A 17354-nucleotide genomic window follows, 5' to 3' on the forward strand; every position below is an offset into this window, starting at 1 on the left:
TGATCCTTCTTTGATGGTTGATCAGGTGCCTCCTTCTTCTTGATTTGGACTCTTTCAAAGATGAAAAGTAGGAGGAGGAGTTTCAAATATGAGACGCTCTCAGGAAACTCAAGATGGAGGGAGGAAAGATATGAAAAAAACAACCCTAAAAGAAGACCCTCTTCTTCTTCTCATTTCTCTCTCTAGACACCCTATCTTGTGTCTATTATATCTCAACGACCCAAATGTCTTTCTCTCTAATTTTTAGATGGCCCAAATATCTCTCAAATCTCTATCTTTTTCAAAAATTTCATGAAGAAACTCATTTTATACAGAGAGATATGATAGAGTCCTTGTCTAGGTCAAATACCTAGTTAAGGCTTATCCAAACATGGCAAGATAAGGGGTGCCCAACTCTTGAGCACCACCTCTTTATTTTTGTACATAGATTATCAGAAAAGGGTGCACAATGTGTACCCTAAAAACCATAAAAATTACAAAAAAAATTGGATAAATTTGGTGCAAAATTGAAAGAGTTTTGGATTTCTAAAACTCTATCTCATAGAATTCGAAATCTAAACTTATTTCTCTTTGATTTGATCCAAACCACCTTCCATGTAAGAAAGAAGAGAGAAACCTTTCATGAATATGGGAGAGACCTGGGAGAGGGCTTTTGTCACACAAAATAAGAGGATATTGCCATTGAATGAGAGAGAGAGCGTGGGGAAGGCTTATGTGGCGCAAGGTGGAATCCTAGTCTTACTAGGATTCTATCTTATGACTTTTTTAATTTGATTTCTCAAACCAAATCAAACCAAAATTAGATCAACCCAATTAAAATAGGTCTTAATCCAATTAAGAATCTAATTTAATCAGATTAAATTAGATTTAAATCTGATTTAATTTTCTAATCAAATTAAAAATTAGATTGACCCAAGTCCTCGTTGAACTAGGACTAGTTTTTCCTTGCACTTGGCATATCCAATAAACCAATTAGACTTGATCCAATCAAGCCCAAACCAAATCTAATTAAATTATATTTAATTAAACTTAATCTTAGCCCATTGACTTAATCAAATTAAGTCAATTAGCAATCGAATTGCTAATCGATCCTCCTGCAACACTTGCATTGGGTTAAATGTCAATCGTATTGATCATTTAACCCTAGAACGATTCTTAATCGTTGATCAACCATCCGATCGGATCATGAACTCTAATGTGTGTGACCTCATAGGTTCAAACCTAAGTCGATAGTACAGAATAAATTTTTATACCAATCGAAGTGACCATCTAGCAATGGTACCCGACGATCGGATAGGTCGAATGTGTAGAATAACATCCTTAGAACCCATGCGGATATAGTTTTCATATAATTCATCCCCTTGACCAAAATGATCATAGGACACCCCAGAGTTTAACTATCAACTCTGATAAGGTTGTCCACATTGTATTTCAAAATATCAAATCCATCTGAAGGATTACCCTGGCTAAGGTTTTGCTAAATTGAAATACAGCGACTCATTCTTCTCCAACTCTTAGAGTGGTCAATCCCATCTCGATCACACTCTGACTTCGCAAGTACTTGACTATGCCCAAAAGCCTTCCGTCCTGAATTAGAAATTCAGTTAGTCCAGTACCAAAGCACAGTGAGTTGCTTGTAAATCACTGAGGCGATCTCAGGTCTAAGGGACACTTATACCTATATCCCATCAGAGACATTCTCGACAGCAGAATACTTTGGAGTTGGTCACATTCAATGATGATGTACCAGTACATCTCACCTATATGCCATACCAGTATCTCCACACTCTTTGGTTAAGAGGACAACCAACCCATATGGCCTACAGCGACCTATGCTCGATAGAAGCTGTCGTCCTTATTAACAGCCTATCATTTGATCGTGAACTGTTTTAAGGACTAATCGATAAATCCTCTCTTTATCGAATCTAAATAGTCCTAAGGACTTCATCATAACAACGGAGTTCATTTGAAGATGAAAGCTTATGATGAAAATACCAAATATATTTTATTTATTAACAAATCAATTACAATACTTGGTTGCTCAACCGTCAACAGCTTGACGATTGACTTTTTGGGATACATTTTCCAACAACTCCCACTTATCCTAAAGCCACTCGGCACAGTATCTAATACCCATCTTCGACTTGTGGTTGTCGAACTCCTTTATCGCCAGGGCTTTAGTGAAGGGGTCAGTCAGGTTCTCCTTTCCATCGATCTTTTGAAGGTCGACGTCACCTCGATCCACGATCTCCCGGACCAGGTGGAAGCGACGCAAGATGTGCTTCATTCGCAGATGTGCTTTGGGTTTCTTCGCCTGAGCTATGGCACCAGTGCTATCGCAATAGAGCAGGACGGACCATCGAGGGAGGGTGCTACTCCAAGCTCGTTGATGAATTTCCTCAGCCACACAGCTTCCTTCACGGCATCCGATGCTGCGATGTACTCTGCTTCACAAACAGAGTCCGCCACAGTATGCTGCTTGAAACTCTTCCAGCAGATGGCTCCACCATTCAGAGTAAAGATATAACCCGACACGCTCCTACTGTCATCATGGTCAGATTGAAAGCTAGAGTCTGTGAACCCCACAAGTTTCAGATCTGACTCGCCATAAACCAACCATTGGTCCTTAGTATTTCTCAAATACTTAAGGATGGCTTTAACCACTTTCCAGTGATTTTCTCCAAGATCAGATTGGTATCTACTCACTACTCCTAGTGAGTATGCCACATCTGGTCTTGTATATGTCACGGCGTACATGATAGATCCCACGGCTGAAGCATATGGGACTCTACTCAAATGCTCTCTCTCTTTAGGATTGTCAGACAATTCTTCTTAGAGAGAGAAATTTCATGGCCTATCGATAGATAGCCTTTCTAGAATTCTCCATGCTAAACCTCTTCGCACAGTATCTATGTACATGGACTGGGATAACCCAAGCATCTTTTTAGATCTATCCCTATAGATCTTCATCCCTAGGATGTAGGATGCTTCACCCAAGTGCTTCATGGAAACTGTGAGGACAACCAAACTTTTATTCCCTGTAGTGCGGGGATGTCATTCCCGATTAAGAGAATGTCATCCACGTATAAGACAAGGAATACCACAACTAGACCATTTGCCCATTTATAGATGCAGGGCTCTTCTCCATTCTTAATGAAGCCATACATTTTGATCACCTTATCAAAATGCATGTTCCAACTTCGAGAAGCTTGCTTCAATCCATAAATGGATCTCTGAAGCTTGCACACCTTGGACTCATCTATGGATGTAAACCCCTCAGGTTGTATCATATACACCTCTTCGGTCAGCTCTCCATTCAGGAAAGCTATCTTTACATCCATCTACCAGATCTCATAATCCAGATGGGCAGCTATTGCAAGCATTATCGAATGAATTTGAGCATTGCCACAGGAGAAAACATCTCGTCATAGTCAATACATAATGTTGACGATACCCCTTGGCGACCAGACGGGCTTTATAGGTCTCACCTTTCCGTCTGTGCCCCTCTTCCTTTTGAAGACCCATTTACACCCAATGGGTTTAACCCCTTCAGGTGGGTCAACCAATGTCCATACATCGTTGACCTTCATGGACTCCATTTCGGATTTCATGGCTTCAAGCCATTTCTCGAAATTAGGTCTCTGCATTGCATCCATATAGGTGATCGGATCCTCATTATTCTCATCAAGTTCAATGGGATCACCATCCGGACCAAGAAACTATAGTATCTGTCCGGCTGACGTGGTACTCTATCAGATCGTCTTAATGGTGCAAGTACATTGGGCTCCAGATCTGATCTAATCATATCCGACTCAGGTTCAGCTATTGGTGTCGGTCCTTCTACCTGTTGAACTTCATCAAGTTCAACCTTAGAGGCAACGGTTCCTTCACCAAGAAACTCTTTTTCTAAAAAAATTCTTAAGGCTGACGAACACCATTTGTTCATCAGCATGGTAGAAAAAATATCCTTTTGTCTCTTTGGGGTACCCTATGAATGAACATTTGTCAGACTTAGGTCCAAGTTTGTCTGTGACTAATCGTTTGACATAGGCCGGGCACCCCCAGACCCTAAGGTGTGAAAGTGCTGGCTTACGTCCTGTCCATATCTCATATGGAGTCTTAATTACAGACTTACTTGAAACCCTATTTAATAGATAACAGGCCGATTCGAGTGCATATCCCCAGAAGGATATCGGCAAGCTAGCAAAACCCATCATGGATTGGACCATGTCTAACAGAGTCCGATTCCTCCTTTCAGACACACCATTATGCTGTGGTGTTCCTGGAGGAGTCATTGGGAGAGAATCCCATTCTTCCTAGATATGTGAGAAACTCACTAGAAAGGTATTCTCCTCCTCGATCAGATCGAAGAGTTTTAATACTCTTTCCAGTTTGTTTTTCTACTTCACTTCAGAATCATTTGAACATTTCAAATGAATCTGACTTATGTTTCATCAGATAGACATATCCATATCGGATAGGTCATCCATAAAGTTATGAAGTAGAAATATCCACCTCTAGCACTGGTGCTCATGGGCCCGTATACATCAGTATGTATTAGGCCCAAGAGCTCAGTAGCTCTCTCACCTTTTTCAGTAAAAGGTGACTTGGTCATTTTATCAAGAAGACAGAACTCACAGGTTGGAAGTGATTCACAATCACTGACTTGAGGATTTCTTCTTGAGTCAACCTGTTTATTCTGTTCTTGTTTATATGACCTAGCCTATAGTGCCATAAGTAGATATCTGACACACTATCTAATCTAGGGTGCTTGCCAGTAGAATAGACTCTTATCGGGCTTGATCTTTCTGGTCTGGCCCTGCACTGATGTCCCAGCCTGAACATGCACCTTCTTCACTTTCTTCTTCTTGTTCTTCTTCCCTTTCTTAAAAGGTCGAGAATCAGAAGATGAACCTCCACTAAGTTCACCGACTCCTTGTGAAGTTGGTGATCCTTCTCAAAGTTCTGAAGCAACCCCAGTAACCCATGGTAGTTCACTTCAGCTTTGTCATTCTATAATGAGTGAGGAAAGGGAGATAAGACTTGGGCAGCGAGTTCAGTATTGCATCTTTTCCAAGCTGCTCAGGCAAGAGAAAGCCGAGCTTGCTCAATCATTCCATCAGCTCGATCATGTACAATACATGATCAGTGACAGAGGCACCATCCCGCATTTTGGCATTGAAGATGGACAACTAGTCTTGTACCTCTCCACGTCACGGGTGTGCCAAAGGCATCCTCCAACACTTGAAGCATGTCCTTTGGCTGAGTCATCTCGAATCTGCGCTGAACTCATCGCTCATGGCAGCCAGCATGATACAGCGCACCGTGGTCCGATCACTGAACACTTCTGGTAAGTGTCTCTGACTGTTCCACATGCATTGACAGCTGGCTCCTCAGGTGCAGGATCCATTATCACATATAGGATCCATTCATGTCCAGGACTATCTTCAACTTTCGGTACCAGCTACCGAAGTTGGGTCCCACCAACTTATCATTGTCCAACAATGATCGAAGCGATAGGGAAGTGGCCATATTTACACAAAGGAGAACCATAACCTAATTAGTAATTGATTCATTAAACCTAAAGATTTGGACTTTAATCAAAAGGTTTCTCCCATTATTTTATTCGAATTGGTAGCCTCTACCTCCAATTCGAAGAATTACCCTAATTCCTTAGTGGTACTAGAATCCACTTAGACTGCACACAAGCCCAACTTTGGTTGGCCAACCCATGTACATCTAAGGGTAGGTTCATAACCAATTATTTCTCTAAATAATTTTTAGTAATTTTAATTTTCCCCAGAAACCTAATCAGTAGGCTTTGGCCTCCACTGTAAGGATCCGGTTAGGTCAACCATTAACATGATCATACTTGGTGTATCTAACCAACGAATGATTAAGCCCAACTTTGGTTGGCTCACCTAACCACCATTAGAGAGACACTTCCAATCATCATATGATGAGTGATAATTCCATTAGTCAACATGCACCAGGCCTTTGGGTCTGCAATGATTATTGAGTTAATGGACTCATTATCAAACACCTTAATGGGAGGCTATGACTCAGTTATCTCCATAACTTTGTCATTTTAAGGACCTAATAATTTTAGAGGATTTAAATAATTTAGAAGATGAGGTCAGATGAACCAACTTATCATGATCCTCCCACTGGCTTCACCAAGTCAGCTTAAGGGAGACCATTAAAAGGCTGGTCTAGGAGCACCTAATCAGTCACACTGATTTACCTAGCTGACATGGGTCAGCTGAATAGTCAAGTGATCCAATCAAAACATAATTTCACCAAGAGGTCAGGTAAGTCGATCAGTGGGAGGGTCTGCAAAGCTTGCCTTAGACACCATCAGAAATGGCCAGGTAAGCGGGCTCCCAATTAAAAACCACCAGTCTGGTTTACCTTAGACACCAACTGGTTTAATTAGTTTCGATTAGATCAACCTAACAGTTCGTGCTAGACCGCTTAGCCAAGAATCAAGTCCATTTGGTTCTCGTTAAAGACATGGACTTGACCAACTACAACTATTATAATTGATCTAGAGAATCCTTGACCTAATCTAAGATAACAATTGATTAGATTTAGTCAATTCTCTAATTAAGTCATCTTTAATCTAACCATAGGTCTAACCCAATTAATGGACCTAATTTCCACTAACCCATTAACCCAATGTGTTATGGTTGTGTCTTAGGTTCTTCAATTCACAATCCTAGAACCTAATCAAACAACTTCTTAATTCTTAATTAAGTTTTGAGCTGAGGGTTGGGTTCGACTTTCAAAAAATAATTTTTATATTAGTAAAATAATTTTATAATATGATTCTACCAACCATATTGCATGTTTGATTCATAATCAAGATACAAGTGAAATAAACATGAAACTACTTTAGATCTAATCTAAATAGGTTCATGTAATTGAAATAATTTCAACTTTAAACAATTTCTTTGCACAAAAATTATTACAAAGAATTTTATTTAGATTTAAATACTTTTAAATCTAATAAATTATAAATTTAATCTAGATCATATCTAACAAATTTATGATTAAAGATAGATCTACACAAACTAGGACAACCTTTGCACTGTAAGGGTAAACCTTACAGTAGGACAACCTTGCAGTTTGTGATTGATCTAAAATTTTAATTTTAGATTTAATAATCAGATTATAAATTAGATCTAATCTAAAAAATAATCTAAGTATGTATAAATAATCATGTAATAAAGAACCTTGGCTCTGATACCAATTGAAGGAACCAGATCTAGGGTTTCAGAGTTAGATCTTGAAACTTTTTCAAGATCATACAGCGGAAGACTAAAATAAATCAAAATTTATTTTTTAAAACTAAAGAATCTTAGATCTAAGATCCTATTACATGATTATTACATAGCATTAAATCTGAAATTAAAATATATATATACAGCATGAACTACATGTTGATCATATCAACATGTTTCTATACTACATCTAATGTATGTATTAAACAATAGATCAATCTATTACCTTGCAAGTTAGACATTCTAACCTTGCTGATCCGGGCTTGAGGATGATGTTGCAAGCCGCACATGCGTCCGACCTCTAGAGTCGTCCACACGAGCCCACGAATCTCGATCAGAAGTCCTGCTTCAGGAAATCAGCACAGTATGCTAGTACTGCGCTGATCCTTCTTTGATGGTTGATCAGGTGCCTCCTTCTTCTTGATTTGGACTCTTCTAAAGATGAAAAGTAAGAGGAGGAATTTCATATCTGAGATGCTCTCAGGAAACTCAAAATGGAGGGAGGAAAGATATGAAAACAAACAACCCTAGAAGAAGACCCTCTTCTTCTTCTCGTTTCTTTCTCTAGACACCCTATCTTGTGTCTATTATATCTCCATGACCCAAAGGTCTTTCTCTCTAATTTCTAGATGGCCAAAGGACCCTCAAATCTCTATCTTTTCCAAAATTTTATGAAGAAACTCATTTTATACAGAGAGATATGATAGAGTCCTTGTCTAGGTCAATACCTAGTCAAGGCTTATCCAAACATGGCAAGATATGGGGCGCCCAACTCTTGAGCACCTCCTCCTTATTTTCATGCATGAATTACCAACAAAGGGTGCATAATATTACCCTAAAAACCATAAAAATTTCAAAAAAAATTTGGATAAATTTGATGCAAAATTGAAAGAGTTTTGGATTTCTAAAACTCTATCTCATAGAATTCAAAATCCAAACTTATTCCTCTTTGATTTGATCCAAACCACCTTCCATGTAATAAAGAAGAGAGGAAACCTTTTGTGAACGTGGGAGAGACCTGGGAGAGGGCTTTTTCACACAAAATAAGAGGATATTGGCATTGAATGAGAGAGAGGGCATGGGGAACGCTTATGTGGCGCAAGGTGGAATCCTAGTCTTACTAGGATTCTATCTTATGACTTGTTTTAATTTGGTTTCTCAAACCAAATCAAATCAAAATTAGATCAACCCAATTAAAATAGGTCTTAACCCAATTAAGAATCTAATTTAATCAGATTAAATTAGATTTAAATCTGATTTAATTTTCTAATCAAATTAGAAATTAGATTGACTCAAGTCCTAGTTGAACTAGGACTAGTTTTTCCTTGCACTTGGCTCATCCAATAAACCAATTGGACTTGATCCAATCAAGCCCAAACTAAATCTAATTAAATTATATTTAATTAGACTTAATCTCAACCCACTGACTTAATCAAATTAAGCCAATTAGCAATCAAATTGCTAATCGATCCTCCTGCAACACTTGCACTGGGTTAAATATCAATCGTATTGATCATTTAACCCTAGAACGATTCTTAATCGTTGATCAACCATCCGATCGGATCATGAACTCTAATATGTGTGATCTCATAGGTCTGAATCTAAATCGGTAGTACAGAAATAAATTTTTGTACCAATCGAAGTGACCATCTAGTAATGGTATCCGACGACCGGATAGGTCGAATGTGTAGAACAACATCCTTAGAACCCATGCGGATATAGTTTTCATATAATTCATCCCCTTGACCAAAATGATCATAGGACACCCTAGAGTTCAACTATCAACTCTGATCAGGTTGTCCACATTGTATTTCAAAATATCAAATCCATCTGATGGATTATCCGGGCCAAGGTTTTGCTAAATTGAAATACAGCGACTCATTCTTCTCCAACTCTTGGAGTGGTCAATCCCATCTCGATCACACTCTGACTTCGCAAGTACTTGACTGTGCCCAAAAGCCTTCCGTCCCTGAATTAGAAATTCAGTTAGTCCAGTATCAAAGCATAGTGAGTTGCTTGCAAGTCATTGAGGCGATCTCAGGTCTAAGGGACACTTATACCTATATCCCATCAAAGACATTCTCGACAGCAGAATACTCTGGAGTTGGTCACGTTCAATGATGATGTATCAGTACATCTCACCTGTATACCATACCAGTGTCTTCACACTCTTTGGTTAAGAGGACAACCAACCCATATGGCCTACAGTGATCTATGCTCGATAGAAGCTGTCATCCTTATTAACAGCCTATCATTTGATCGTGAACTGTTTTAAGGACTAATCGATAAATCCTCTCTTTATCGAATCTAAATAGTCCTAAAGACTTCATCATAACAATGGAGTTCATTTGAAGATAAAAGCTTATGATGAAAATACCAAATATATTTTTTTTATTAACAAATCAATTACAATACTTGGTTGCTCAACCGTCAACAGCTTGACGATTCACTTTTTGGGATACATTTCCCAACAGAACTGATCATATGCATCATACAAGGACTAAAGGATCACATCAATCTGAAAATCTTTGTCTAAGATGACACCGAGCTTCTCAAGCTTCTCAAGATCCTTGATCATTGTCAAACAATGATCTTAGACTGACTGCCCATCACGCATTTTTGCCCTAAAAAGTCTTTGACAGACTTGATACTTGGCTGTGCGATTTTATTCACCAAACAACTCTTGTAGGTGAGCCAACATTTGGCGGGTAGTCATAATATTCTCATGTTTGCCTGCAAGTCATCAGACATGGCATCCAACATGTAGTACCTTATTTTATTATCATCATCCATCCATTTTTTTAGAGACGCTCTCTGTTCAGCAGTCGGACGTGCTGGCATGGCAGGTGGGTCCTGGTCCAAGATATGGGTTAATTTTTTGAAACCCAGAATAATTCTGTAGTTCCTTAACCAGTCCTTGAAATTAGGTCCAGTCAATCTGTGGGTGTCTAGTATTTTGGTCAGGGGGTTGGATGCAGACATGTTTCCGGTAGAAAGTCAACCGTTTCTAGTTAAATTTTATAATCAGACTTAATCAATTTATTTAGGAGTTTCATTTTTAAATAAATTAGGCTCCCACTATTTTCTCAGATCCCTACACTCCCTAGGTAGAGATGAGAAAATCTTCATGATTAGTGATTTCTAGTGGATGGTGCAGTCTCACCGACTGGCTCATCACCTCACCTAACAGTTATTGGTGATGGGTCAACCGATGAGTGGACAACTCTTGTCCAATGATTCTCTAATCATGGTACACCCAAAACTTGGTCTCTAATTCATGAAGCTCACCTTGTCTGGAATATTGCTCCAATCCTTGGTTAAGTCAAACCCACCATTTGCACGAACTAGATTCCCGATTGGATCCCTTACCGTATCCGAAATATTGAGCCCAACCCATCCTCTAATTCGTAGCATCCAATGCCTAATAGACATGGTTGCATCTTCCCGATGTAACTGAGCCACTGTAACCAGTCGAGAACAATCAACCTCGGGAAGGGCCCGCACATCCACAATGGTGGAAGACCTTAGACTTAATATTTTCTTAGGGAGGTTTGATTTAGGTCTCATTAAACTTGACTTGACATAATCATAACAATTATGACTAACCTAGTGGCATGGGTTAGCTCGAATTGTTAGCCACCTCTAATTAGAATTGGGTCGACACATATGGCTAGGTAAGTGAGACCGATGGAAGGGATATGCCATTAACTCGATAAGAATGCATTCGAGTCGAGTAGCTTCCAATTAAAAATCAGTCAGTCGAATCTGCCCAACTTACCTTAGATACCAAATTATCGAACCAGAACTAATTGTGTTAGCCTACAATCCAGGCTCTAACCACTGAGCCAAATTAGGTCTTAACTTGATCGAGTCACATATGAATGTGATTCGACCTTGACCTAGACTTAATCCTATTAGGCTGGTCAATTATTAGCTTTCATGATCCCACCTAACTAACTTTTGATTCGATTTGATCAACCGCTAGACCTAATTGAGCTACCCAAGTCCGAACCCAATTTTATGAAAATGACTTAGATCTAAAATTTTCAATTTTAGACCTAATTTAATTTCATAAGCTTAATTCATTAACTATATCTTGGGTTCATAAATAAAATATATAAAATAAATCCTAAGATTTCAGGATCTAGGATTTTACAGAAAAGTAAGTTTTGATTTCTGATTAAGGATGAACATGCAGCACCCCCACACGTCATAAGAACACCCCATTGAATAGGAGGAGAGGGCCTTTAAATCCTACTTTATTCTTATGACCGGAGGGTCATGAGGAACACCTTAATCAGAAATATAAATTTAACTACAAAACTAGTTAGATCTAAATTTACATATCATATATATAATTTAATATCTAACTAATACATGCTTTGCATACATCTCATGTATCAAAAATTTATCTAATTAACATGCTTTCAGATTTAATACATCACATGTAACATCTTAAAAATAAAATTTAAATTGAACTATTCAACATAAAATTTATTCTAGACAGTTACTAGAACAATTCTACAACTAGTCTAGGCATGCAACAGATCAATCTTACGTATTATCCAAATTTTTATTTTCTATTTTTGATCAATCTTATGTATTATCAAAAATAGAGAATAAATTAGATCTAAATTATATTTATCTCATTAAAACATAAATTTACAAGTCTATTCATAGATCAAACTATTTCTAGTCTAGTCATGCATCTCATTCATGTTAGATCTTCTCAAATTTAATTTTAAATATTTTAATTTTAGATCCTATCATATCTGATATGATATCTAAAATTTTTTAATATCAGATAAATTAAAATTAAAATCAGATCTAAATTAGATCTGAAACTGAGCCATCAACCTGGCTCTGATACCAGTTGAAGGAAAAATCACCTTTTTTCTTGTAGGATCTTTCAGATTTCATCAAATCTGGGATAAAATAATTTTAAAAAAAATTATCCTATATTTATTTTAGATCTAAATCTTTAGATCTAATTTTATTATCTAATATTAATTCTAAAATAAATCTAAAAGTATGAGAAAATATAAAATACCTCAAAGGTAATCTGATTACCCTGTAGATGATCGCAGTACGCCTGAAGTTCTGATTTAGCCACGCAATCGCTTGGCCTCTACTAATATCCACTTAGGCAGGACCTAGATCATCTTCTCTTCATGACTCTCTACTCCAAAAATCAGAACTCAATCTAATTAGGAAGATCTTCAAAAGCCTTCCTGAAGTTGGAGCAGCAGCTTGTCGAAAAACTCCTGCAGCCCTTTATTCAATGCGTCACCACGCCTTGATCCTTAACCAGATGGATGCCCAACCTCTTGGGCATGAAGAGGGGAGAGGGAGCACTAGGGAGGACATGGAGAAGAGGAGGGGTGGCTAGCTTTTGCTGGGTAGGGAGCAAAATCTCTTAAACCCTAGGCGCAGACAGGGTTTATATAGACCCTGCTGCGCTGCGCAGTGCCACATCATTCGACCAATCAAAAAATTTTATTTTATCCAAAAAAATTCTGATTGATGGAGTGATATCATCTAATCATATCAGATAAGAACCTCCACCCTTTCTCCTATGTTGGCACCAACATTGAATAAGCACAAGGGAGATGGCGCCCAAGAGTTTATGTTGATCAAGACTCCTCTTGATCTTTATCCACTTGGGGCGCAAGCCTTGTCCAATTGTGGCACCCACTTTGATGCTTATTTTTGGTAGGTAGACACTCCACAAAAAACCTCCAATAACCTCTTACCAAGTGGCCTTCAGTTTAAGATCCATATGTCAACATTTGACAGATGTCCTAAAATAAAAATGGCAGGTGTCAGGAATTAGCAGGTGTTATCTTTAATTCATCTCATGAATTAAGACAAGCCTTTTCTAAGCTAGACTGGCTCCAATCAGACTGAGAAAAATCTTCTCAAGATTCTCTGGATGAGTCAAATCATATTTGGCTCAGTCGAGATGAAAAAGATTGCACGAGGAGAAAGTTAGGCTCAATCATGTGCTAGCATGATTTTTTTGAACCTAATTGGATCTAATCTAAATCAATTGGGCTAGCCCAATTGATGACATCCAGATCCTAACCCTTATTAGTGTGACCCAGTTAGGTTCAATTCTGTATGGTAATGAGACATGTCATGATCTCATCATCGAAACTCCTTTCGATGGACCAGAACTCTTCTGATTCAGACAATTAGAATGATCGATCATCAAGATCATTCTAATTGCTCTCAAAATCTACCAGTGACACCTAGCAGTATATGGTAGCAACCCATCAGAATTGAAGATGAATCTCTCGATGCAGCTACCTGTGTGATTGAGTTTCTCTATCACGAGTTTTGACTGAATTAGGGTTAAGGTGAACTCATCAAATCCAACATCAGTCATATGAATCAATCGATTAATCCGAGTCTGATATGAAACCTCAATGGAAAACTCTTTTCTATTATTTTACTCTGCCATGGCCAAGGACTTAAGGACTCGATCTTTCGATCACCATAGGACTACTCCTCTCATCTATCGAGGTTGATAGATCCCATCTTGGTGCGATCTGGTTCCTACAATGAATATGCTACAGCCAACATACACCTCAGAATTTCAAATGGCTAGGAGATCGAGTTATGGTGTAGTCAAACTATAACATACTCAAGGTGAACTGTCGATGCACCTCAGGTCAAAGAACTAGATACACAACTGTAGCATCGAGCTAGTCATCGACGAGAAGGTAGACTTTCTTATGACTGCTTGATATGGTCACGCTCAGTACTCTCGTTCTCAATGAATATCTGTACTCTCGCTCTGGTGTCTCCACACCGTAGACTCAAGACACATCTATCTTAAGGAAGCGATCGTACACCAACCTTTCAGATCGATCACCATCCTCATGATGATCCTATGGTCAGGAGCAGTTTATGAGTTAGTTATGTAAATTCATACCTTAAATTTTCAACTCTTGAAAATATGAATTGACATTCCTACTAACTCAAAGGATGTATCACAGACACAATGTATACAATGTGATAGAAGAATAACTTATTTATTAATTTATAGTCAAAATTATAAATTTGTCCTTAGATTTGTAAAGAAATTTGTTAGCCAATCTGACATCTAGAGCACACATCTAACAACCTACTCAACATACCATAACCGTCGCAAATGGTTATCGACTATGTCACGACTATTAAGGAGAAGTAATGCCCCACTAATTCTATATTTATGGTTCGATAATTTAACATCATAAAAAGTGAAACCACATGCTCGACGGTTACACCAGAGTCACCTATAAAAAGGAGAGGTAAGTGAACAGTATGGATAAGCCAATTTTGGACCAAAGCACTGCTACTCTCGATATTGAAATCTATTGTTCATCAATTTTCTCTCTGACTTAAGCATTGGAAGGTTCCTGCCGGACACAACTCCAGTCTGTGTGGATGTTGTTTTGCCAGTGCTCATCACAGATGACAAGAAGTTGGCCGCAATAGATTAGCACGCCAAGTAGGGGTAGAACTTATTGCAGCATGACGAAAATCAGAGCTCAACGCTCGAATGCAACCGGATCAACAAGACACTCTTCCCGTCAGGAAGAGGTTCCTCCCCCTCCTCCAGTAGCAGAGCCTAGTTTCTCACGTCTCGTGATTACCACGGACGTCTAGATTGCTGCACTCATACAGCAAATGAATGTTCTTACGGAGACAGTTAAAAACCTCCAACAACAGCAAACCCAGCAGCAGCAGCAGCCACCGACAGAACAACTAGTGGCACATTCGGTGCCGTCCAAGCACAACCACCGCCATCCATGACGATCACCTTCCCCTTCTTCAGAGCTGCCATCTCGACTTTCCCACCAAGATGAACAACCACATTCTCGGTACTCTCGACGTACCACTCATCGTTCATGGTGTTCCTCCTCTCCTTCCCATCTCAACAACATTAGGAAGGGCAAACGACTGCAAATGCCCTCTGCTTCTCCTTCAAGCTCATCGTGAGGTTCTATCTCCAGAGTTTTTCGGCAACAGCGGTTCGACGATTACGACTGTAAGTTTCAGGAGATCAACCACCAACTTGTCCAGCTTCAAGTGGAAGGTCGGAAGTCCTCCAATGACTATGACTTCCACACCCCCCAGCCTCTTTCTTGACACATCTTGGACCAACAGATCTCGGATCAAGATACCGTAAGTGGAGCCATATGACAGCTCCACCGATCTGATCAACCACCTTGAGAGCTATAAACCTCTCATGACAATTCAGGGGGCAACCAACGTCCTTTTGTGTATCGGCTTCCTGGCAACTCTTCGAAAAGCTGCTCGAGCCCAGTACTCTGGACTTCAGTCAGAAAGCACATACTCCTTTGGGTAGCTAGAATATTCTTTCATGGCTCACTTCAGCACCAGTCGAAGACCGCCACGAATCTCTGACAGTCTCTTCTCGATCAAACAAGGAGAGACTGAGATATTTTGAGATTTTGTGATCCATTTTAATACAGCCATGCTTGAGGTCAAGGACCTCAATGAAAATATGGCCATATCGGCCATGAAAAAAGGTTCGAGGAGATCTCAGTTCACATATTCTTTGGATAAAACTCTCCTTCAGACTTATGTCAAATTTCTGGAGCGTACATACAAATATATGCATGCAGATGAAGGAGCTTCTGACCGACACCAAATAGAAGGCAAAAGTCAAAAGAAGAAGAAATAAAAGAAGGGAAGAGCTCTGACCAAATCAAGTCAGCCATCTTCTAATAAGCAAGCTTCACCCCGATGATGGAGTCCAAAGTCGAGTTATGATAGGTATGACTTTTATACTCCTCTTTCTGCTCCTCATGCGTAGATCCTTATGAAAATCGAAGGAGCAGAATACCTACGACTCCCTCCACCGATGAAAGCATTACCGAGGAACCACGACTGAAGAAAGTATTATCGATTTCATCATGATCATGGTCATGATATCGAATAATGCATCCAACTCAGGGATGAGATAGAAGCCCAGATTCGATGAGACTACCTCAAAAAATATCAGAGAGATCCTTCGATGCAACCTCCTACCGATCGACGACCCCAGCCACAAACTGAGGAAGCTATAAATAATCAACCAACTGCAGGAGTGATCAACATGATCTCCGAATGGCTGAATTGGGGGGCAACTTTCAAAGAAGAGTCGGCAAAATGACGATGACTCAATAATATAATAACTTTCTCGGAAGAAGATGTTTGAAAAATTCAAACTCCCCATGATGATGCTATTATTGTCTCGGTAATGATAGTAAATTATGATGTAAAATGAATCCTTGTATATAATGAAAGTTCAACTGATATTCTATTTTACTCAATTTTCTCTCGAATGTGACTGCCGACTGACTGACTCAGAAGAGTCTCTACCCTATTGGTTGGCTTCACAGGAGATGCTGTCTCAGTGGAAGGAGAAATCTCTCTCTCCTTAACCACTAAAATGAACCACAATAGAGCACTGTTCTTATAACGTTCACGGTAGTTCGAGTACCTTCAGCTTATAATGCCATACTCGGAAGACCTGAGCTTAATGCTTTGAGAGCAGTGGTTTTGCCATACTATTTGTTAGTCTGATTTTCGATAAGATATGAGGTTGGAGAAATGTATGGAGATCAACAACTCACCCAATGTTGCTTCCTTGTCTCCACCTAAAATAATAAACCTAAAGAATCTTTGTCTGTTGACAAATTGGATCAAAAAGAGAATCAGGAGAGGGGTGAATCAGCTGAACAACTGATTTCCATCCCGTTAAAAGAAGAAGAATCCAAGAAAATGGTCCAAATTGGATTGCAGCTACCCGACTCTGAGCGGCAGTAATTAATAAAATTGCTCAGAGCCAATGCTGATATTTTTGCTTGGTCGGCCACCAACATGCCCGGGATCCCTTCAAAAGTAATAACTCACCGACTTAATATCAATCCAAATGTTAAGCTGGTGAGACAAAAGAAGCGACCTTTTGCTCTTGAAAGATAAAAAGTCATTGATGAAGAAGTCGACAAACTCCTCGCAGCAGGCTTTGTCAGAGAAGCTACATATTTCGACTAGCTCATCAATGTGGTGATGGTA

Source organism: Elaeis guineensis, chromosome 11, assembly GCF_000442705.2.
Source record: "Elaeis guineensis isolate ETL-2024a chromosome 11, EG11, whole genome shotgun sequence".
NCBI classification, from domain to species: Eukaryota; Viridiplantae; Streptophyta; class Magnoliopsida; order Arecales; family Arecaceae; genus Elaeis; species Elaeis guineensis.